Below are 25,425 nucleotides of genomic sequence, written 5' to 3'. Positions count from 1 at the left end.
TGTTACTTAGATATACATGTATATACACACAGCAAATATTTTAGGGACTTTTAATATTTGTGAATGTTTTTCTGAAAACACACAGCTACACTTCAATAGAAAGAAAACATGTTAGTAATAATATTTTTCTCTAACTCCTTTCAACTAACAAAAGAGGAAAACTGCGAATGTGTTACAGCCACGCATTTCACAATCTCTAAGGAGAGACATGATAGCTTAGTGGTGACAAGCTGGCCTCGCTCATCAGACAGATCTATGTCTGAATCCAGCCTCCACTAGCAAGCTGTGTGATCTGGGGCAAGTTATTTCACCTCTCTGTGCCTTTGTGTCCTTATCTGTCACAAACTCTCTAAACTGAGAAGCCTGGATCCCCCACCTGATCTGCAACTGACTAGCCTTTGGAACCAGGTCAAGTCACAGCCTCAGGTAGACATTAGCTCTACATCCATAGACCCAGCTCTGTCCTAGAACCTCAGAACTTCAAATTTCTATCTTTTCTTCAGAGACTCACCAGAATGTTCCATGTCACCTCTCTTCCATCATCACTGCTTATATGCTAGCTCATCTCCTGTAATCATGACAATGTTCATGCTGAACTTTTCAAAGAATCACAGGACTGCTAGGCTAGAGCATCCCCTCCCAGACTCAGCATCACTCCCCATGAAGCAATTCCTGTAATACCGCCACCCACCACTAGGTGCCGTGGGACTCAAGATTTAATCTTGGAGCAAACACTGGGAATCCAATTGCACAAAGCTCCATGCTTTCGGCTGGAGATATAAAGATAGATCAGACACAAATGGTTGCTCCTTAAAATGTTCAGAGTCTAGGAGGGGTGACACATGTCTGAAAGTGCAAGACATTGTAATATGTGGGTGCTTGGTTATGACAGCACAGAGCAGGAAGAGGTGTCAACTACGATCAGAGCAGGATGAACAGGAGTCTGGGGGAGGCAGAAGAGGCCCTTCCAGGCTGGGTCACAACACAGGTATGAACATCTGAAGCCGAAGAAGTGGCAGACACCTGGGAGGGGAAAAACATGATGATGATCTCATCTCAAGGAGATTAAGCGGGAGTCAGCCAAATGTGGAGAGTGAAATAACAGGGATTTGCACCTATCTGAATTCATATGACTTTGCTCACTTGTTTATCAGGGACTTCTGCTGCTAGAAAGCCAGTTCTGCCTGGGCAGATCTTTGTCGGTGGGGTTTACCCCTCTGTTCCTGGCACCTAGAAGGTATTCAAATATTTTTGATGAATGGCAGAACTGATAAGATTTCACTAAGATGCAATGTACTCCGTCTAGAACACTCATCTGGTTGACAAGTCATTAAAACTGCTCAGCAAAGAACGCTCTTTATCAACAAAGACCTAGGGATGGAATCACACATGAAGATCTCCCCCAGAGTTTATTGATGTGGGTCAGCCCTGAACTTAGGAATCCACTTTTGGAATCCATGAACAATTTAGATCAGAAGGAATATGTGGGAGGGTGGAAAGGATAGTGAGGAGAGACCCTGTGAATAACAGAATAATTGAGCATCTATGACTCAAACTCTGATTAGTAAATCTTTTGAAAGTCAGGACTGCAATTCACTCCAAACTTACGTTGCATTTGTAGCTTCAGTTACAACAAATGCCAGCTGTTTTCCTTTGTAATGTCAGCCCCCTAGCAAGCAGAGTCTAAGTTCCAACAGATAATGATGCTGAGCAGGGCAGGTAGAAGGACCTCGATAACGTGGAAGAGGGAGGGCTTTGAAGTCAGACCGTGAATCGCATCTCAGCTCTGGCCACACCAAGGCTGCTGTGTGGCCTTTGGCAATTGATTCCGCCACCCTAAGCTTCCAGCCCTTCACCTGGAAGCAGAGAACCCTCTACTTTGCAGGGTTGCTTTTGAAGACGGAATGAAACAAGTCACATGAACGTCCTTGGCACAGAATGAATTGTCCCAACTGACCAGCAGTCTTCTTTCTGGCCAATGTTTGGCCAAGTGAAATTGCCAGGCCACTGACATCAGGATCATTGGAGAAAGCCTTCCCCCACCTCAGGGATTCTGACTCGGTGCATCTGAGATGGAGCCATCAGCAGTTTCACAAGCTTCTCAGGTGACCCCAATGCACAGCTAAGCAGCAGACCGCTACAATTGCACTACAACGCCACTGAAACACACAGCAAGAAGCCCCACACATCACGCCCGCCACTTCTAGTATCCAGCCCTTGAAGCCCTATACCTTGTAGGAGAGGTAACCAAACCCTGCTTATACTACAGTCTGAATATTTATGCTGCTGAATAAGAATTTCTATGGGTGTTATTTCCTCTCTCCCATATTATATCCAATTCACATTGTTTGCCTCAGCCCATTAAAACCCAATGGATTTTTTTTTCTGACATCAGCAATGTTATGCACGTCAGGAAAAAAAAAATTTACAAGATGTGTGCTAGCTCAGTAGTACAAGCTTGTTTATACAGCTCTAATCTGACTGAGTGGGCAGGAACCTCAAGGGGGAAGAAGGAAGAGCAATAGCTCTAAAGAACAAATAACTCTCTGTTACTGCAGAGTCTGCCAACTCGATGTCTCCTGTATACTCAAAGTTCAGATGCTCCACGACAGCTCCAGTGTCTGTTTCAAGTAATGCAACCAAAGATCTGAAAACAAGGCGCTAGAGCTCAACCCCTAGGGGCCAATGCTGCTGGCAATGCCAGGCACCCAGTTTTTACTGGCCTGTAATCACTTGATCATTTTAGGACTTCAGTTAGAACTCAGTGGTTCCCAAAAGCTTGTCCAAGGACCTGAACCAGCGTAGCAGCCTCAGAATCACCGTTGGTGGGGGGCAGGGTGGGGGTTGATGATAAAGATACATGTTCTTGGTTCCCACACTCCAGAAATTCTGATCCAGTAGGCCTAGGATGATCCCTGGAGATTTATAAATGAAATGTTCCCTGGAAGCACAGTCAGGTTTGGGAACTAGTGACCTAGATTCCATAGAGCCTACCTTCTCTTCACCTGATCCCTTCATCCTGCCCCATGCTGCCAACTGTCTGGACAGTCATGCTGAATTTGGGCTCCTTTAACTTCCCTTGGATTTGGCTAGAAACTCACTGAGATGGATAAATCCAGGGTCCTGGGGCCAAAGCACTAGCTCTCAGACCTGGCCACACCACTTAAGAGCTGTGGGACCACAAACAACTTACTCTGTTGTATATTGAGCCTCTCCGAGCTTTGGTCTCCTCACGCATGACATGTAACAAATTCTCATCACCTGTACCAGTGGTGCTCCTCCTTGCCTGCTCATCAGAATCAACAGGGCGAGGACAGCAACTCTAACAGGTGGATGTTGTCACTCCCACGCTACAGATGAGAAAATTGAAGCTCAAGAACATAGGTCACTTGCCCAAAGTAAAACAGCTTGTCAGCCAAGAATCTAGAATTCAAATCCAGGACTGACTGCAATGCCCGCAGATTTTCCAACAGATCAGCTGGGTCTCCAGTTAAATCACCAATACAAAGTATTTAAAACAAAATTTTGTAAACATACAAAATTTCAGTATATACTTAAATATACAGTATTTAGCACCTATAGACTAATTATAGCGTACTCAGTAGCAGGTACTTCTAGTATATAGTACAACTGGTACATAGTAGATTCTCAACTAATTAGTGGTTCTTTCCTTCTTCCTAGTGTATCAGTGAAGCTGGCATCCCCATACCAATCCCCAACCCAAAGGCATGTGAATAAATACAATCTTCTCTAAGTTGCTCAGCTGCCTGACAGCCTAAACAATCTACCAAAGCTGCTTATAAAGAAAAATATTTTTGCATTCCTTATATTAAATAAAAGTCCCAAAAAATTCAGCTGGGAGGGAGAAGTGGAAAGTTCTTCACATAACAGGATGTGCTTGACTGTGTGACATGCCTCATAGTCCTATTACTGCAATTGCTGCTTGCAGTTCGGGTCCACCAGGAATCCTCTCTTACCAGGGGCTTTGAACTCCACACAGCTCTGGATATGCAGACCCCACCAGCTCCTCACTGACTCCTCCTGCCTTCTGAATTCTTCTTCTATAAATAGTATGCCCACTATGTCCTTCCACCTCCTCTCTGAACTCTGACCTTCTGCGACCTTCACGAAGTCCTGCCTTCCCCCAAAGACATCCCCCTCCCCTGGAGCCTAGTTGTCCTCACCCCTCCCATCTCAAGACCAGGAAGTAAGGCAAGCATCCTCCTGGTTCTCCACTGCTCTTCAATGATTTTCCTCCCATCTTCCTACACAAACCCCTGCCCTCGCGACACTCGGATCACCTAGCCATGCCACCATCTACACATCCTCGCTGCTATTTTTTACTTCTCTCCTGTTAAGCCTTTTCATTTCCTAAAGTTTCCAGCTTCCAGGTCTCAGAAGTTTTATCCATCCCTTGGTCAACCTCAGTGACTTTCACATTAGAGCCAAAGCTAGTTTCCCCACCCTCTTCTTGCCTCATCTGAACCCTCCTCCTTCATCCCTCCTCCTCAGCTACCATCTTGCATGGCCACATGCTGAACCTCGCCATCCCTGGTGACTATACCACCTCAAATCCCAACGCAAACTGAGAAGGTTCACTGTGTCCACTGCCCCTCTTTCCAGATCACTTAACATTCTCTACAAACATTCCTCCAACTTAGACATTCAATCCATTTCAACCACACCTTCTGTACTCTCCCTTACTGCTCCTCACTCTGCCTTCACTTTCTTCTCTCCCTGGCTCCATCATTACATTCATCAGCACTACCTTGCAAATAGCCTCCACTTCCTCACCTCCCCCTTCCTGTGTCATATCTCCTGACAAAATTCGAACACTGAGGGAACCCAACTCTCTGCCACACAATAGCCAAGCTCACATCCGAGCAGGTGAGCGCTTTGGGGTGGGGAGGAAATCACACAACCAGGCTGACAAACTGCATTTTAAATTCATGAGCGCAAACTTTAAATGAGTTAGTCATAAATAAATAAATAAATAAACAAACAAACAAATATATAAAGTTAGTCAATACTGCCCACCAAACCTAAATTGCTTTCTCCCCGTCTGAGTTGGCTATCTCATAACTTCTCCTTGTTCGAGCATCACACATGGTCTCAGCTGATGGGCTCACTTCAAAATCTGTATATGCGGAATATAGAAAAATGGTACAAATCAACTGGTTTGCAAGGCGGAAAAAGAGACACAGATGTAGAGAACAAACATATGGACACCAACTGGGGAAAGCGGGGGGCGGGGGGGGGGTTGGTGGGGAATGAATTGGGAGATTGGGAAACCAAATTGTATGCTCTAAATATATGCAGTTTATTGTATGTTAAAAAAAAATTAGTGAGAAATGAAAAATAAATAAATAAATAAACCAACCCAAATTCCCTTAAAAAAAAAATCTGTTGAAGAAATGGAAGCCAGCAGAAGGCAAGTCTCTCATCTTGAGACACCCTCACCTAAACCACCATGTTCTTGGTCTTCCTCTCATTCCAACAGGGGAAGTGTTGCTGCATTTACAAAATGGAAGTCGCTCCACTTTTGCTCTTAATTGGAAGGTGATAGAACATTGCTCCTCATCTACACCCTCCCACCACACCGACAGGCTCTGGTATAATAACAGTGGATGACAGCTCAAAGACCTCCAGGGCACTCACTCTCTGAAGAGTATGCAGGGAAACCTTAAGTCAAGAGAGAAGGCAAAAACAAGAACACCAGGGGAATTTGAAGCTTAGCACCTACAACCACAACAAACCCCTGGCCAAACGAAATAAAACCTCAGGTGGAAGGCCTGGTTACCTCAGTTCCTATTACCTGATACATTGCGTTTGGCTTTCAACAAAAAATCACGAGCCATGCTAAGAGGCAAGAAAAAAACACAATCTAAAAAGACAAGCAGTCATGAGAACTAGATATGACACAGATGTTGAAATTATCAGACAGGAAACTTAAAATAACTATGATTAAATATGTTAAGGTTCTAATGGAAAAATGATAATGAAAGCAGAGAGATAGAAACTCTTTAAAAAAAAAAAAAAACTCCTTAAAAAGGAAATGCTAAAAGTCAAAAATACTAACAAATGAAGAATGCCTTCGATGGGCTCATCAGTGGACACTAAATGGCTAGGGAGAGATTCAGTGAGCTTGAGGTCAGTAGAAACTTCCCAAACTGAAAAACAGGGTGAAAAAAAATTTTAATGGAACAGAACATCCAAAGACTATGGTACACATCAAAAGGAATTTGTGTAATTGGGGTACCAAAAGGAATAGAAAGAGAAAGGAAAAGATGAAATATTTCAAGGAATAATGACTGAGAATTTTCCAAAGTTAATGACATACACCAAACACAGATCCAGAAAAATCAGCGATCACCAGTCAGGATAGATTAAAACAGGACAAACAGAACACTATACCTAGACATATTGTATTCAAAGTGCAGAAAATCAAAGACAAAGAGAAAATCTTGAAAGAAACTAGAAGAAAAACCTTAACTATGGAAGAACAAGGATAAGGATTACAGAGAGCTTCTCACCAGAAATCACACAAATGAGAGTGCAGTCAAATACTTAAAACGTTGAAAGAAAGAAAAACACCATCCTGGAATTCTCCATCTAGTGAAATGATCCTTCAAAGGTGAAGGAAAGGGCTTCCCTGGTGGTGCAGTGGTTAAGAATCCGCCTGCCAATGCACGGTACAGGGTTCGATCCCTAGTCCTGGAAGATCCCACATGCTGCGGAGCAACTAAGCCTGTGAGCCACAGCTACTGAGCCTACGTGCCACAACTACTAAAGCCCACAGGCCCAGAGCCCGTGCTCCGCAACAAGAGAAGCCACCACAATGAGAAGCCCAAGCACCGCAAGGAAGAGTAGCCCCTGCTCCCTGTAACTAGAGAAAGCCCTGCGCACAGCAATGAAGACCGAACATGACCAATAAGTAAATAAATAAACAAATTTTTTTTAAAAAGTGAAGGAAAACTAAACTTTCTCAGATAAATACTAAGTTCATCACTAGCCAACATGCCTTCAAGAAATGCTAAAGTTTTTCGGAGGAAAAGGAAAATCATATAGGTTGGAAACTTGGATCTATCAAATGAAGCAGCAAGGGTCAGGGAAGAAATAAAGGTAAGTAAAATCTTTTATTTTCTAATTCTAAATTGATCTAAGAGAGAGGAATAAGACTCTTTTGAACCGTGTTCATGGGATAGAAAAAATATTTTTTAAAAGATTAGCATATCAATGCCCTAACACAGAGCTCTAAAACAGCCCTTGACAATCAGCTACTTCAAGGGTTTGCAAAGTAGGGCCCTTGGGACAAACCTAGCCTGCTGCCTGTTTTGGGCTTTTGGGGGGGGGGGGGGTTGTTTTTTTTTTTTTCTTATGGTGAAAGTCACATAGTATAAAACATACTATTTTAACCATATTTAACTGTTCAGTTCAGTGGCACTAAGCCACTGAGTTGCTGTGCAACTCTCACCAACATCCATCTTCTGAATTTTTCACCTTCCTAAACTGAAACTCTGCCCCCATTAAACACTAACTCCCCATTCCCCCTCACCACCCATCCACCCCTCCCTGCTCCGTGCCTATTTTTGTATGGTCCATGAGCTAAGAATAGTTTTTACCTTTGCAGATGGCTGAAAAAAATTAAAAGAAGAATAATACTTTATGACACATGAAAAGTGTATCACAATCACATTTCTGTGCCCATAAACAAAGTTCTATAAACACCTATTTGTTTACACCTTGCCTTGGCTGCTTTTGTACTACAAGGGCAGAGCTGAGGTGCTGCAGCAGAGACCACGTGGTCCACAAAGCTCAAGGCACTTACTCTTTGATCCTTTACACAAAATTTTTTCTGTTCCCTGAACACACCCAATCACTTAATTTTTCAGAGGCTGAAACCAAGGCCTGGGAGATAGAGTTACACTCGAATGTCATCTTCCTGGTCAGCAACAGAGCTGGCATGAAAACAGGTCTTCAGATCCCTAGTGCCTGTCCTCTCACATTAGAGGACTTATATAAGTATGGATTCTAAGATCATAGGATCTAATACTACTGACTAATACTGACTAATATTACTGACTCTGGGGACTGCAGAAATGACATTTTATTATTCTCTTATTTCACATGAAAGATGGCATGACTGCTAGAGGAGAAATAGGAGTGACAGAGATTTGCCAGTTTCTATGCACAAGAATGGGATGACTAAGAGATGAAGACGATGACATGTTCCCAGGGGACCAAGATGAAAAGCACTCAGATGGGCTTTTTTTAAGAATGTCAGTTTTATTCCTTGGGATTTGGGGAGTTTTTTCTTCTTTTTTTAATTTTAAGAACAGGTAAAAATCAGTATCTTTATACTCTAAAACTGGGCACTTAAATATGGGGTCCAGCTCTTTTATGACTCTACAGTGCAAATGTGTGGAGTTGCAAAGGTAGGCTTTTCCCCTTCTGGAGACAGCAAGACTTGACAAAAGAAAGATCTATTCATAAAGCTCACCAGGCAGGAGCAATATAGGTTAAAGAAATAACAACTGAATAGGTCCCTGAGGGTACAGTTTTACTCATATTATGTAGATGGAAGACAAAAATAGTACAATTAGAAGGTACCATATCCTATATTGCAGGTCTATCTTACAACAGAACAACCCATGAGAACAATTAGAAAAGTTGGATAAAATTTTAAAAGAAGAGCTCCCAGGGCAATGAGGACATATGGAGAAACGGGAAGTGCAGAGGTGAGCAGACATTCCATGAAACATTGCTTTAAGGTATCTTGTCCAATCCAACAACCATTCATGAAAAGACTCCAAGCAAATTTTGAATGTAAGGGAACTTAATTTGATAAGGGGTATTTTAAAAACACATATAGTGACTCTGAAAACTTTCCCATTGAGATTAGGAATGAGGCAATGATGCCCACTGTGACCACTTCTATTCACCATTATGTTAGAGGTCTCAGCCAATGCAACAGGCAGGAAAAAGAAACAAAAGGCACAATGACTGCAAAAGAAAAAGTAAAAACTTTTTTTTTTTTTGCAGGTAACTTGATTGTGTACATGGAAAAGCCATAGTAATCTACCTATCAGACCTATTAGGAATAACAAGCGAATCTAGGAAAGTCACTGGATACAAGGTCAATATATAACAATCCATTGTATTTCCTTTTTTTTTTTTTTTCATTGTATTTCTATATACCCACAACAAGCAATCAGAAAATGATGTTTTTAAAAGATATCATTTATAATAGCATCAAATACCTTCACATACTGGAAATATATCTAAAGAAAGATGTGTGAGGCGTTGACAACATAGATACAAAACATTAACAGAAATGAAAGTTCTAAATAAATGAAGGGATATATCATATTAATAAACTGAAACAGTCAACATTCTAAAGATATTAATTTACTCCCAATTTGGGTTAGGGACTTAATGCCACCAAAAGCCCATCAAAAGATGATTTTAAAATTTATACAGTAATGCAAATGGCTAAGAATAACCAAACTATTCTTAAACAACAACAAAGCTGGAGGAGACATACTCCTGGATATCAAGATTTATTATTAAGCTATATTAATTAAGACAGTGTGATAGCACATAAGAATAGGTAAATAGAACAATGGAAGGGGCTAGAAAGCAGAGAGAGATCCACATATAAATGATCACCTGATTTATAACAAAGATGGCATTTCAGACCAGTGGAAAAGAAGAGACTTTTCAATATGTAGTGCTGGGTTAACTAGATATATTCATGGAAAACAAAATAAATATAGATCTTTTTCTTATACCATAGATTTTTAGCCTAAAGATAAAAGGCAAAACAATAAGGCATCTATAAATTTAAGTGGGAAAATAGCTTCATGACCCTTAGGGTAGGCAAAAGTTACTTAAGCAGGCACAGAAAACAATAATCATAATGAAAGAAATTAATAAATTGGATTATTAAAAGTAAGATCTATTCATCAAGAGAGTCAAATGGAAAGCCACAAAATAGGAAAAGACACTTTAAATATAAATAACTGGTAAAAATATTTGTATTCTGAATTCTTTTAAAAACAACTCCAAATCAATAAGAAAAAGACAGATAATCCAACTGAAAAATAGGCAATAAACTTGAAGAGGGACTACAAAAGATTAAATAAAAGTGACAAAAAAATACTAACAAGGCACAACATCATTAGTCACTAGAGCAAACTGAAACCACAATGAGACACCACCACCCACACACCATAATGGCTAAAATTCAAACATTTGACAATCCCAAGTGTTGACAAGTATGTGAAGAAACTGAAACACTCATAAACTGATGATAGAAGTATAAACTGGTACAACTACTTAGGAAATCTCTTTATAAGGCCCTCCTAAAGTTGAACATATGTCCCCATGTTCCAGAAATCCAGTCTTAGGTGTATATCAAACAGAAACACATTCACACGTGCACCAAAAAAACACAAAAAAATTATAGCAGTATCAGTCACAGTAGCCCTAAACTGGAAATGTCCCAAATGTCCATCAATAGTAGATGAATAGCGACTCCCCTGGTGGTGCAGTGGTTAAGAATCCACCTGCCAGTGCAGGGGACACGGGTTCCATCCCTGGTTCGGGAAGATCCCACATGCCTCAGAGCAACTAAGCCTGTGTGCCACAACTACTGAGCCTAAATGCCACAACTACCGAAGCCTGTGCACCTAGAGCCCATGCCACAACAAAAGAAGCCACTGCAATAAGAAGCCCATGCACTGCAACAAAGAGTAGCCCCCTCTTGCCACGAGAGAAAGCATGAGCACAGCAATGAAGACCCAATGCAACCAATAAATAAATTAATTAATTTAAAAAAAATAGTAGATGAATAAACTGTTTGTGAAATGTTACAGAGTGGGTTGCTATACAGTAGTAAAAATAAACTATGGCTACATACCTCATCGTGGATAAATCTGTCAAATAGGACTGTGCATAAGAAGCCACAAAAAAAGAGAGTCTATGCATATATGTATAATTCCATATATATTTCACATATTTCAAAAATGAGAATGCTATGGTGTTAGACATCAAGTTAGTGGTCACCACTGGGGAAAGAGGGTATATAGTACCACTGGGAGGGTGCGTGAGGTAGTTTTCTAGGGGAATGGTGATATTCTCTCACTTAATCTAGGAGTGGCCATATGGATGTATTTACTCTCTGAAAATTCATTGAGCAATGATTTGTGTACTTTTCTGGAAAGAGTGCAAATGTTCTGGGGGAAGTATATAGTATCTCTGATTCTCAAGGTGGCACTTGAGCCATCTCAGATACAGCCATGCAAAAAAGTGATGTAATTGCAGAGATACGGTTGTGGGGATGGTGGAGGAGCCAGAGGTTGTATCTGTCACCACTACATACATACATACCCCAATGTTTGTGTGTAGGCATATACCAGGACCAATATCATTGACTGAGAGAGCTAGCAGAGAAATGAAAGAAGATTAGAAACACACAACTGAAGGGTGCTTCACATTATCCAAAAGCTTTATTTTGGATAATGAAAGTCTTCCAACTCTTATAAAATATCTTAGAACTTCCAAAGAGTGGATGAAATACTCTGCACTTGTTCTTAATAACTTTCTACTCCCCAGCAAATAAAATGCAAAGTCTTCCAGTCAGTTTAGAAGATTGAGGCAGTTACTGTATTTTTTTGCCCAGTGTATGTATATGTATGAGAATATACACACATATTTATATTTATATTTTTACATATATTTATATATATTTATATCATATATTTGCTGTTCAATTTAGTTCTTCTGATAGAGAAAGACGGGCTGGGTACACTGATTGGACCAAGATATACATGTAACTCAAATCAGGACCAATTAGGGTCCTTCCCTGAGACTGAGATAAGAACACTGGAAGAAAGAAGTCCTCTTGCCTGTGAGGGATTAGGCTGAAAGGATATGAGGGGAGGGAGATTAATGACCACCTTCTTTTTCTCTAGCGTCACAGAAGGAAGATATCAAGATGTGAGGTGTCAGTAAGAAGTGCTGATGATATCATTTAAGTCCCTGGATCCAGCCATGCCTGAATTCCCAGATATATTAGATAAATTCCTTTTTACTTGAGTTGGTTTGAATTTTATTTTCGTGCAGTTGTTTTGTTTTTTATCTACATCCAAGAGAGCTCTGAATCACCATAATCATCATCACCTTTACCACATATCTGCGGCATTCAATTCCTTCAATAGCTTGGCCCCAATTTGCAATTCTAGTCTTGTCAATCACTGTTCATCCTCATATAAACAACAACATGACAAATCTCAACCACAGGAAACATTCCCCAGTTAAGAATTCCCAATAAGCAAAGTTCAACTTATAACAACCTACTTCCAAATACACTTTTGATAGCCAACTGGGCATTCCTGTTAAGGATAATTAGAAAATATAAGAAACTGGGGATTAGACATGGATTTTTTTTAAGTGGGAGAGTATGGCAGATGGCAGGCTGGGGAAGTGGTTTTTGCAGAGAAGCTTTTGAAAGCTAAAGGAAGCCAAAGAAATGAAAACCTAGAATTGCCAGCATATGCTTTGGCATGAAGTGAAATACCCTATGCGTTGGGGTGAGACATCTGAGAACTTCCTAATCTGTCATGCCAAGCAAGTTAAATAAAGCTTATCCCAAGATGTATCCACTTTACGCTGGAGCCACAGGAAGATCTGGGAGTCAGTGGTCAACCTCTCAGTCTGAAAAGCTAAAAGGCACTGAACATTTGCACAGAGAGCCTGACACAGTAGGGAGAGATGCCCATTTGCATGGAAATTGTGCATTGAGTGTAATAAGGCAAAACCACTTACATGCATTTCACTGCAGGGGTGTGATCTCCTGGATAATATAAGAACTAAATAGAAATTCATTGTGACATACCCTCCATTATTTACATAAGGCAAGGAAAATGTCACTAATCTACTTTTTTTCCTCATTTTACTTTTGGTAAACATAACTTTAGATTTCCCCATCCCTGTTTCCCCTTAAGTTCTAAGTTCATCCACCCAGACTTCTCTGTCTGAAAGGTCTTTAAGTAAGGACATGACTCTCAGTAGAGAGGTATTAGAAGGATAGAGGTATTACATACTTTGTCACCTCTATCCTTCTACTTACCAGTGAAATGCCTCAAGCACACTTTGACCACCTCTGCCCTCCGCCCCATCTCTGTAGGCCCCCAACTCTACAGGTCCTCCAACGTCTAATTCATCCACTCAACCTCTTCAATGAAATCTCTCAGTGGGAAGTAATCCCTCCCCCATTCCATATATACATGCCTGTCTTACCACACTGTGTTTCTCCATCTTTTTCCTCTCAACAGAATTTTAAACCTCTTGAAAACAGGAGCCATGTCTGATTAATCACCACCTAGAAAGGGGCCTTCGGTAGTGGGGCCACTGTTATCATGAACAAGCAGGACAAGGACCAGAGAAGAACAGCGGAGACCTTAGACCAACTGTGACCTGGGGTAGGAACACCCCCCCCTCCCCTCCCCCCATCCTCCCCCATCTTCTCCCACCTCCCAACTAAGACTTGACTAAACCTCGGATTTCCAGGAATACGCTCTCTTTCAGGAATGCCCTCAAAGCAATCACAATTTCTCAGCCCTGTTCTGCACCTGGGGAGAACACAGATCAATAGCATTAAGCTGCTTTGTCTAATGTCACATACCCCTGGCTACAGGCAGGAACCAGCAGCCAAGCCCCTAAACTACCTGCCATTCTGAAAGTTCAAGTGCCTTCCCCTTAAAAAAAAAAAAACTCAGATATAATCAATAAATGTATTCTTTGTGAATGCATCCTTTCTATTTTGACCAGCTGCTGAATCAGTCTTTGTTTTAGGATGTATGGTCAGCAAAATAATATAATGGTAGCTTCCTGCTTGGTTTGGGCTCTAAATACTGTAGCACTTACATATACAGGATACTTTTTTTAAGTTGTTGTCTTTCTTCTACAGAGGTCACAAGCAGAAAAACAAACAACAAACAAAAACACACACTGCCAGCTCAAATAAGTGTTTTGTTGAGATTGGGCAGTGTAGATCCCTATAATTTTTCTGATTGGAATTAGTTGCTAATGACTAAAAATGGATTAAAAATGGATGACAACAGCTTTTTTTGAGCAGCACATACCCTTTGCTTTAACACAGTCCTCACCTGCCCCTAACACTTCCCAGCCCTGAGACCCAGCACCAGATGCCATTCATCATCACACGTGGATGGCTGCTTGGCTTTTAGAAAAAAGTGTTATTCGGTACCCATGTCCCTTTCAAACATGGGACAGAGGGCCCCATGTTTCAAGAAAACTGGAGACCAGTACATTTCTTTCTGGGAGTAAAGACTTTCTACATGTTTTACACACAAACAAAGCATGGCTTTGATGAAAAAATACAACTGAAGTTACCACTGTGAAAGAAACCTCGCTTGTTTCATTCATCTGCTTTACATACCTGGCTCTGTGTCTGGGTTTGCAACCCATTTTCTAAGGCTTTTTCCTTCCTTCATTCATTCCACAAACAGCTTTTAAGCAATTACGATGAACTAGACACTGACAGATGCTGAAGCTACAAGAGTGAATAAAACAGAGTGCCTCCTCTCAGAGAGTGTACATTTTAGTGGACAGAGGCAGACAAAATACAAATATAAACATAGTGCAATGTCATGGTGATAAAGCTCTGAAGAAATGTGGAGCAGATAAGACAATGAAGAGCACTGCGTAGAGGCAGGAGTTAACTCTTTTAGCTACAGTGGTCTGGAAGGGCTCAATGAAGCGTTTACATTAGTTTTTACTCTGCAAGCAAACAATAATTGGTTTAATTATTACTATTATTAAAGCCTCTCACCTGAAAAGCTTGCTGTTATCCCCCTCTTCACCTGTGAAATTTCTGCCTATTTCCCAAAGCCTCTCTTCCGGGTCTGATTATACAATGTTCTCTCTCCAAACTGGACTGAACTGTCGTCACTTATTTTCTACCCAATCTGACTTATAAATTCCAGGCGGTATTTTTCTAAACTGTCATTTAACATTCTTTATTGTTTATTTTCTATTTATTTCTATCTCTCTCCAACACAGCTGAAATGATCTCAAGGGAAGGATCTCTGTTTATCCCTGACCTTGTGATATATCAGGCAGACTCAGGATTTGGGGGTTGGATAAGATCTGGATTTAAATCTTGGTTTTAATAACTCAATAACTACCTAACCTAGGGCAAGTGGCTGAACCTCTCCTTCAGCTTCAGTTTCTTCACCTGTAAAACGGGAGTGATACCACCTAATTCTTGTTAAAGGCTCTGATCTATGAAAAGCTTTACATGTGCTGATTATTATTTATAAGATCAGTCCACTGCTGTATGACAGAACCATAGCTTTGTAGGCTGGGCAACTTTTGGATTAGGAAACCAATTTCTCTTAAGCATTTACGATGTGTGTTGCCTTATGGCGGGGGCAGGATAAAATTACGGTTAAAAAAGGAAAAAAACAGACCACAGCCCAGTGAGAGAAACAAACATTGATGTATAATTACACACTAGGACGAGGCACCCACTATCTCCTGGATCTCAAGTGGATCTAGCCAGGCAGAATCCTGGCTGGACCTGGACCAGTCCACACATCCACACTCGGAAAGGTCTATGCACCCACACCTGGTCCAGTCCACACATCCGCAACAGTATTGGTCCTTTCCTTCTTCCGCTTTCACCCACCCATAGCTGTCACTCTGCAAGTCAATAACTCAGCAAATAGTTACCAAACCCCTACCATGTGCCAAGCACTGTAAGAGATACCAAGGAAATAGAGGAAAATAGCACAGGGTCTTGTCCGGGTGTGGGTCACAGTCGGGCCCAAGAGATATCAATGTAACCGCAGCCCCTATTTTTCACTTCTCTTCCTGCTGGTGACTAATGGCCTTTAGGCTCATGGAAATAGATCTCTAGCTGCCACAAAAGAAGATCATCTTCACCCCGCCCTCTCCACTTAGTGTTTGGGCCACTTGCTTTCTTACATCCAGTGTCAAAACTACGGAGCAAGATTCTCCAAGGGACTTAGGAGCTCCTCACAGGCTAGGCTCATAGAGCAAGTCCTCAGGAATAGAAAAAAGTCGGAAACCATTGCCCTAAATACTTAGTATTTCCCAACAGACTCATACTGGAGGAGGTCAGGGAGAGAACGTGGCTTCCAGTTGACCCAAGAGCTGAATCCAGGCAATCAGAGGCTCCTCGCCCCCCCACCCCCCACCCCCATGTTTGGAATGTCCATTCTGCCCCCCCCCCCCTCCCGCCAGGAGCATTTGCAAGGATGCATCCTTGAGAGAGTAAGGTGTTGTTGAAACCATCTGAAGACACAACTGGGCCCAGTTAAAGCCTCAAAATAGAAACATGGGCCTGGAAAACAAATTTTTCAGGCTCTGGCAGGCGGGTGCGGAGAGCTACCCCTCTTGCTCTGTTCAAGACAAGCCTCTGATGTAAGTTTCCTTGCTTATTACATCTGCCCCCTACCAATCTGCAGCATCTCCCTCTTTCTTCTGTCTCCTTGGCCCTCTGTGTGTGGGGGCCCGTTTCACATTTCACCCAGGGACAATCAGGGCTGTGAATAACTCATTACCAAAATCATTAGAAAAAGCAAGTGTGGTGTAACAGGGCCCTTCTTCTCCAGCTACTGGGCCTCCTCTGCCCAGGATCCTATTTTCTCCTCACAGCCACACATACTCAACGGGTACACATTTTGTTTTTATTTTAGAAATGAGGACACTGAGGTTCAGAAACACAATGAACAGGGTTTAAAATACCTGTAGAAGAGCCACGGATCATACGTATTTCTGCAGGCGCTTGGGGCTGGCCTGTATTGAGTGCCATACACACAGGCGCCTGGGGACCTCCAAGGGAGGGCTGCCACAACCTGTCCACGTTCATATAGGGCACTCTCATCTCAGAAGGTTCTGATGAATGTGTGCTTCCCCCTGTGCAAGAAAATAGCCTCTAGGGTAGGACAGATAGTAGTGGACAAGGGAACTCCACTGTGCCAAAACTTGCAAGTGGCTTTTTCCTTTGATGGTTTTACCAAAGTATGATGTTTCAAAAAGCCTGGACAGCTGTGTCCACCACAACCATCTGAATAGCCTCACTCATAAGAGTGCCTATTCTGTATGTGTAACATATTTACACACTTTTCAGTTTCCATCTGTAAAAATGGGTGTCCTCTGCACCCTATGTTTCTTTTTTTCTTTTTATTTTAAAGAAACTTTATTAATTCCCACAGTCTACCCATTGACCCACTTTTTATTAAATTCAATTATGATTTATCTTCCAAAAGATTCCCAGTTATTCTTATTTGCTTCATGCTTTTAGTTCTATGATATATTTTTACTATAGTAGTCATTTTATTAATGCACCCTATGTTTCTAACACCAAAGTAGAGGGAAGGATTAATTTTCTAGCCACAAAATAGCCACACGAGGAAGACCAAGGAGTTCTGACCAGGGTGTTTCAGCCAGCGGGAACATCCTAGCTAGCAAACGCACTTACTCAATGCCTTCTTCTCTTGTTTCCTGGGTCACGAGATGGGATCCTCCCTCAGAGACTGGTCAAGATGCTCTAATGAGCACTGTTCCTCCTTTTGTGGGGGGAGAGGGCGGAGTCTCAGCCACTGCTTGCTTTAGGGCTGCCTTGGTAGTTGGGATAATTAATTGTGAATTTCCTCCCCCTTACTGGAATGTGTATGTGGTAGAAAATGAATTGCTTCTTACAGGTCTCTCAGGGAGGCAGCCCTGAAGCACTACTGGAGAAGCTTTGTGGTTTGTAACATCTCAAGCAGGTACTCTGAGTTGTTACTTAATGTAACTCATTAGGTTTAATGTGCATTTTAACTGCCTGCTTGTGAGCAGTTTTGCTCTCCCTGCAATTGGAAGACTGGGTTTCATGACTGATTATTATTCTTATTACAGATTTAATGGTTCCAAATCATGGATGATGATGTCTTTTATCTTGACCACTTCGGAAACTTTTTTCCCCATGGAGAAAACTGATAGTGATTCTACCAATGCTTACTGGGCGCCTACTGTCAGGTACGTTGCTAGGCAGGGGGACAGATGGATGCAAAGAAAAGTGCAATAGTGTTTCTGCCCCCAAGGAACTTACCATCTAGTTCCCAGGGTGGTCCCCAGACCAGCAAGATCAGCGGGATCATCATGCTAGAAATGTAAATTCTCAGGTCCCACCCCAGACCAACCGAGTCTGAAACCTTGGGGGTGATCCCCAGTCATCTGTGTTTGAAAAAACCTGCTTCAAACAAAGATCATCAAACTGTCAAAACGACAAATACATGGTTAGCTTACTGAGCTAAATCTAAGTGTCAACTGTCCTCTGAGGAAACGGACCCACAAGCCCAAAAGCCACGTGAGGAGTTGGGGAAGAAATTGAAACCAGCACTCAGGTCTCCCACCACTGCCCCCACCTCCACCCCCACCCCTGCATGGCCAACGTTCTATTTCTTTTCTGATGCTTTAAAACCTAAATCTTACAAGGAGCCAAGTATTGCCAATCCAAAGTGCAAAGACTGGTTTTCAAAGACAACAGAAAAACAGGGAAACGACTCTCTTTGAAAATAAAAACCACAAACAAAAATTAAAACCTGATTTATCAAAGCCATCCAGCAAACTAGCAGTAATTTCCCAAACCTTTAAGACACATCCAACTTTCATCTACAATTGCAAAATTGCGGGGTGGGTGAGGAGTAGGGAGAAGAGTAAAACTACAAGGAATAATGTGATCAGAATATAGTCTACAAGAATATACAGTATGCAGAAATGTCAAAAGCAGTTCACTTTCTGTGGGAGAGCTACAAATGATGTTCCATTTTGTCCTTTGTATTTTCCTGAATTTTTCCCAATGGTTATTTATTACTTTTGTGATCAAGAAAAGTTAAACTGTTTTTTTGAAATGTTACATCCATATCACTCAACATAAAGGTTTATTTTGTAATTCTACTTCTTTCTATACAGCAGGATAGTGTGTGTGTAGTAATTATTTATATCATGCCATATGTTACAATGAAGATGAAATTCGGTAAATATATTCCTTCCAGCTGGCACTGAAAATGAAGAGGTTAAATGCTTTCCTAGGTTCAAAGCACTATGAATCGAGATGAGCTAACTGTGAAGCTAAAGGAAAAATTAATCCCAGTACTGAGATCTCTGAGAGCATCTCTTTTGAAAAACATCGCTGTGACACACAGCTTCTTACTCATATCTCCCTGATGTTTAACCCCTGGCACAAAACAGAAGGTTTGGCAATTCCTGGCAAAGTCTTAGGAGTTCAGGGCATAAAATGCATATGAGAATATCAGAGAAATAAGAAAGAGAATGATCCTACTTTCATGTAAAAGTCTGTCCCTGTGGACAATAACACATCCGAAATTACTGGCAAATTTCATTGCCCTAAATATCCTTTAAAAATTTTTTTCTTTCTCAAGAAATGTTTGCTCATTTAAAAAAATATCTAAATATCTATGTTGGCCATCTCATTCCACAATTCACAAATAAATAAATAAATAAATAAATAAATAAAGGCTGTCTCATTTAAAGAGAACTTTCTGCCACAAAAGCATTGTTGTAATGCTTCACTTGATAAGACAAAGTTGTCACTGGAAGAAAACCTAGCAATGTTTTACTGAAACTCTCAGCAATATAAATTCAGTGCATGTTTATTAAAGTTTCTTAAAGGAGACAGGGAGGTAAAGTTAAGACAAACGTAATTACTGGGGAGAAGGAAACACCAGTGGCTACCTACTTCAGGAAATACCTCACAATAGCTGACATTTCTAGAATTTACAGGCACTTTCAGAAGACAAATTATTTGGGGTAAATATATATATATAGTAATATACCAACATTTATAGTACATGGAATCACCATATCTACACAATAGTTTAGGTTAGTAATATCAGAGAACTCAGAAAGAATTTACCATCTTGGTTTTTGCTGTTCAGCATGTGTGCGTTTGCTTACAAACAGATTCTGAAGTGTCCAATTTCCCTCAGTCCTCTACTTTTCTTTCTCTCCCAGGGCAGTCCCGCCCATTGCAAAAATAACAAATTAATAAAAAGAAGAAGAAAGAAAATGATTCTTCCACTCATGGAAAGTTTCTCACCAACCCCACAGTGCCCACTCCATATGATTACCTATCTACTTGTGAAAACTGATCCCTAAAAGCCTTACCTACTAAGCCAAATCTGACAGTCTCCTTTCAGTTTAACACTTTTTGACAACACACACAAACTCGTGGCTCAGTCTCTGACTCCATCGGGACACTTATAAGCCCAATTCCTATTCTTCCATCTCTCAGCCCGCCTCCCCCGCTAAGAAAGGTGTCCAATAAGCAATAATACTACTGACTTTTGCAGTTTGACTTTGGTCCTGCTAAAAGGTATTGATCAGAAACTACCTGCAGATCCAGCTGTTAAGTATTGATAAATGCTGACGGAACAATTCCAAGCCAAGAACAAGACCCAAAATATCTTCAGTTTGTAGAGTAGAAATGCCACTCCTCTCAACCAGAGAGAAAGAAACAACGTTCCTAGTCCATCAAATTAAAAAATAATAAAATTCAGCAGCTTCCATGCTGAATAAAATTAAATTTTCTGGGTCACTTTCCTTTCCTGTCTCACTGGGCCACTTCTTACGCAGACTGACAGTGACTGTAAACACGGTCCTTCACGCAACGCTTTTAGTTGCCATCCTCGCAGATACCCACCCATCCCCTTCCTGCCGCAGTCCCCGAATAGCAGACCTCACCACCCACGCCGGCCCTCCACACCTCACCTCTCGCTTTCTTTTCTTCCCAACCACAAATGCGCGAGCTTATTCAGAGAAAAAGTTAATGAACATCTGCTTTTGAGGTAAAGCTGCCCTACCTGTGATCACTGATTCAGAAGATTGTAAGTACCTGAAAGCACGTACCCTCTGCAAGCTCGCCCCGGCCGGTGAGCGCCTCACACCCAGAAACCCAGGAACATGATTTATATGCAGACCTGCACCCATCCCACACAACTCCACACGCCAGCTTGCCTAACCACTTACGTAAGCTTGTGCCTCTACAGTCCCAAACTGCGCGCACACACACACCACACACACACACACCCCGACACCTGTCACGTATCTGAAATGGACAAGCATCCACACCCAGGAGATGAAATGAAATCAAGACACACGAAGTGGAGGGATGGAGGGCATAACCGTTGTAAAACATCTTTCCCCCCCATTTGTTTCTTGCCCATTTTTGTCACAACTACAATTACCTTAGCAACCAAAGAATTGCCTTGACTCCCCCTCCGGCTTCTGAATTTCTCCTAACGCCAAGCTTGCGCCAGGTTCATGGCTAAGCTAGAGGAGCCCAGGGATCAATGGGCCGGCAGCCTCTTGGGGGCGGAGGGGACGTCTGGGTGCGTCTCCGCGCGGCTCTCCAGCGTCTCGCCGGGTCTTTCTGAGTTTCCGCGGTGGCGAGCGCGGGGGCTCAGCGAGCGGACCGCGCAGCCCGGGGCCGGCGCGGAGGAGCGGCGGGTCGCATGGTGCCAGGGCGCGGGGCGCTCGGGTGTCTCCGGCGCGCTCCTCGCGCTGCCGGGAGCTCCGCTCTCGCCCGCCTCTCTCGCCCCGGGCCGGCGGGGTCCGCGCAGCTCGGTCCGCCCCCTCGGCGCCCGCCCGCCGGCTCGCGCAGCTCCGGGAACCCGGCGCCCGGGCGGAGCTGTCGCCGCTGAGCAGGGCCGAGCGCAGGAGCTGCCCCAAGTCGCGAAGGCGCTCAGCTCCGCCGCCCGGGAGCTGCTGCAGCGGCGCCCGCTGTCGGGTGTGGAGCGGAGGTGCAGCCGGCGCCGCGCGCGCACCTGGGCGCCGGCACCTGGGCCCCGACAGGCGCGGCGCGGGGCGGGGCGGGGCCGAGGCACCTGAGCGCATCCCGAGGGCGCCGCCGCCCGGCTCACCTGTTCCCAGCGCCGCGGAAGCTACGGTCGCAGATTTGCCCGAGGAAGGGGGGGAAAAAACCTAGAAATTCCTGACGCTTGAGCTCCGCGGAGAAAACTGGCAGAGCGACTCCGCGAGGCGGAGGCTCCTTCCGTCAATTCCGAGAGCTGGCCGCGACTGGAAACTTTGGTGCCCTCAAGGTTGTCTTAGGGATTCCTGGTCTGGGGTGGTTTGCCCGGTAGCTTTTGAATCCCTCGCTGACGTGTAGCTGGCGCCCTCTAAATTAAAACGGCCACCGCGATCGTCAGGGATAGTGTTACTCACCTCGTCATTTTTATTGATTCAACATTTACACCGCATGGTGTATTTGGAGTGTTTTATGAGTCTTCTTATCGGGTACACCACAAAAGAGGTTTCAAGAAAATTTCACTCTGCAAATCCTCTTGAAGAAAGAAGAAAAGAGGTTGGAGGCAAAATGAGAAAGGGTAACTTGAACTGACGGCCTTCTTTAATATGGAAGCTTTGAAATTTGATGCTTAATTAAGGATTCAGGAAGCTGCAGGTGGACATAGAACAAGACTGTTGGTACTGGATGGTAATCGTGGGATTGGTGTGCGATATCGATGTTATCAACATCAAGGATAAATTCAGAATTTATTCTTGAATTGTATTATGTCACCAGGAAAAGAAACCTTGAAAATAAAATACCCAAGTTCCGTTAAGGGTGGATAACCTGGACTGTCTTCATCCGTGTGGGTCCAGAGGTGGAAATCTAAGGTCTCCTTCCCAACATACATCTTCTTTCCCACCATTCTACATTGATTAATGGATGTATTCATTCTTTCATCCAATAAACAATAATTAGCACATGCCTTGTGTTAGAACCTCTGCTAAGCCTAACAGTACACAAGATATGTGTATTGCCATGGGCTAAGTCCTCGAGAACTAGTGGAAAAGGTGCAACAGGAAGAAACCACACCCAACCTAGTGAGTAAAATATAATTTCAATAAATTCCCCAGTTATTTCATTTCTTAAAGTTGAGATATAAAATCTATCCTTCCCCACGTTTAGCATTTGGCTTCAGTGTGGCTGAGAAGCTGGCTGTGACTCCACACTTAGCGCATAGGCTGCTTACTGAGAGATGGGGGATTGATGGAGGGCTCTTCCTCTTTGGGGACTCTGCATTTCTGGAGACCAACAGCTTCTTGAGGGTCAGGCATGAGGGAACAACCATGTGGAAGTATGAGCAATGGGATCCAGGTGCATCTGAAGAAAGGCCTTTCTGTGTACTTCCCTAAATATAGTAGCATCAAAAATAATAACATAATTAGGAACAAATTTAATCAAGGAGGTGAAAAACCTGTACACTGACAATTACAAGGCATTGATGAAAGAAACTGAAGATGACACAAATAAATGGAAAGATATCCTGTGTTCATGGATTGGATAAATTGATTTGGTAAAATATTTGTACCACCCAAAGCCATTTGTAGATTTAATTCAATCCCTTTCAAAATTCCAATGGCATTTTTCACAGAAGTAGAAACAAAATCCTAAAATTTATACTGAGTCACAAAAGACGCTAAATAGTCAAAGCAGTCTAAAGCAAGCAGCACAGAGCTGGAGACATCACAATACCTGATTTCAAATTATATTACAAAGCTATAGTAATCAAGACAGTATAATACCAGTGTAAAGTGGAACAGAATAGAACCCAGAAATAAACTCATGCAAATGCGGTCAAATAATATTTGACAAGGGAGCCAAGAATACTCAGTAAGGAAAGGATAGCCTCTTCAATAAGTGGTGCTTATTGAAAACTGGATATTCATATGCAAAAGAATGAAATTGGACCCCTATCTCACATCACTCACAAAAATTAACTCCAGATGGATTGAAGACTTAAATGTAAGACCCAAAACTGTAAAACTACTAGAAGAAAACATAAGGAAAATCTCCTTGACGTTGGTCTCAGCAACAGTTTTTTAATGTGATGCCAAAAGCACAAGCAACAAAAGCAAAAATAAATAGGTGAGATTGCATCAAACTTAAAAGCTTCTACTCAGCAAAAGAAATCATCAGCAAAATGGAAAAGCAACCTACAGAATGGAAGGAAATATTTTCAAAACCATCCTTCTGATAAAAAGTTAATATTAAAAATATATAAAAACTCATACAATTCAATAGCAAAAAAATCTGATAAAAAATAGACAAAAGACAAATATAATTTCTCATATATGTATGAAAATATCTGATTTTATATAAAATATTTGATTACACATATATAATACATGTATATCACACCTACATATATACATACTACATATATTTTGATGATATATAATTTTTATTTATATAATTTATATATTTATATTATAAATGTAATTTTTATATAATGATAAAATAATTAACTTAATAGGGATAGCCCACACTTTTTGCTGGCATGGCCAAGAGATTGGTTTACATACTGGGAAATTGAGCAAACAAGTAAATATATTAAGGATGTTGAGAGGCAGGTTTCTCACTGTTGGAGAAGGGAATTACAGCTATAAAAAGGGGAAGATTAGAATAAACCCAGTGACGTGGCTTGAAATTAGAGGTGATGGTATGAAGTTATATTTAAGTTAGCTAGATAAATAGAAAAGTATATGTACTTATGCATGTGTGTATATACATTGATGTATTTCCTAACTCTGTCCACCGAGAAAGCCTGAAAGCAATAGCACCCCAGTACAGTGAACACACCTAGAACTCAGACTTTGTTTCTAAATACCATTCTCCACCAAGAGGAACTATGGCTCCATGTGTAGTACGTGAAACTGAAGTACTTTTGAGCAAGAGAATAAGAAGGTACTTAAAGAATTATGGAGATACATCAAAAGAATATGGGAGCCAGTTTGAAAGGGTTCCCACTGGCCAAATCTAGGACTATTTAAGCATCAAAATAAATAATGACAACAACAGGTTGCAACTTTTGCATAAAATAGGAATCAATGAGTCCATGGTGATAGAAAGAGAGGAAAAAAAAATAAGAGAAAGGAAGTTCTACTGGCAGAATGCAACTAATAGATGAAGAAGGAAAGATAGAATTAGAAAATCACCATTTTGCAACCATCATCATAATAATTGATTCAGGCCAGAAAAATTAGTGGGTAAAAGTTTGATGAGGAATAGGATATTTACAGTCTCAAAGCATGTCCCTAAAAAATTCATTAATTCCCATATTATTCATTATTAATTAATAAGCACAATATACTTATTAACATTACAGCTATAATATTTGGGAGAGACCATTTTAAACAACCAGCAAAAGCTTATGTAAATAAAAAACAGTAATGGGAAAAATCAACCTTATGTTGCCTCCTGGTATAACATATAATCTTTAAAGTAAAGATTGTTCCAGATTGGAGGACACTAAAGGGACAACAAAATGCAAGAGATCATCTTGAATGGAATCCAAGACCTAA

The 25,425-nt window shown here is 41.7% G+C and overlaps 1 protein-coding gene across 1 annotated transcript in view; it reads right to left on the bottom strand.

Annotated features, from left to right (window-relative positions):
• The window catches only part of RGS6 (regulator of G protein signaling 6), a 543,968-nt gene extending 522,648 nt beyond the window's left edge, over positions 1-21,320 (bottom strand). The window contains 2 exon segments of the mRNA XM_057732396.1: positions 5,043-5,137; positions 21,303-21,320. The gene's annotated coding sequence lies outside the window, so the exon portion shown is untranslated.
• Between the last annotated feature and the right edge of the window lie 4,105 nt (positions 21,321-25,425).

This window comes from Hippopotamus amphibius, chromosome 4 (genome assembly GCF_030028045.1).
Source record: "Hippopotamus amphibius kiboko isolate mHipAmp2 chromosome 4, mHipAmp2.hap2, whole genome shotgun sequence".
NCBI lineage: Eukaryota > Metazoa > Chordata > Mammalia > Artiodactyla > Hippopotamidae > Hippopotamus > Hippopotamus amphibius.
Note: the sequence above shows the minus strand (reverse complement) of the source record. Positions and strands in the feature narration are given on the sequence as shown.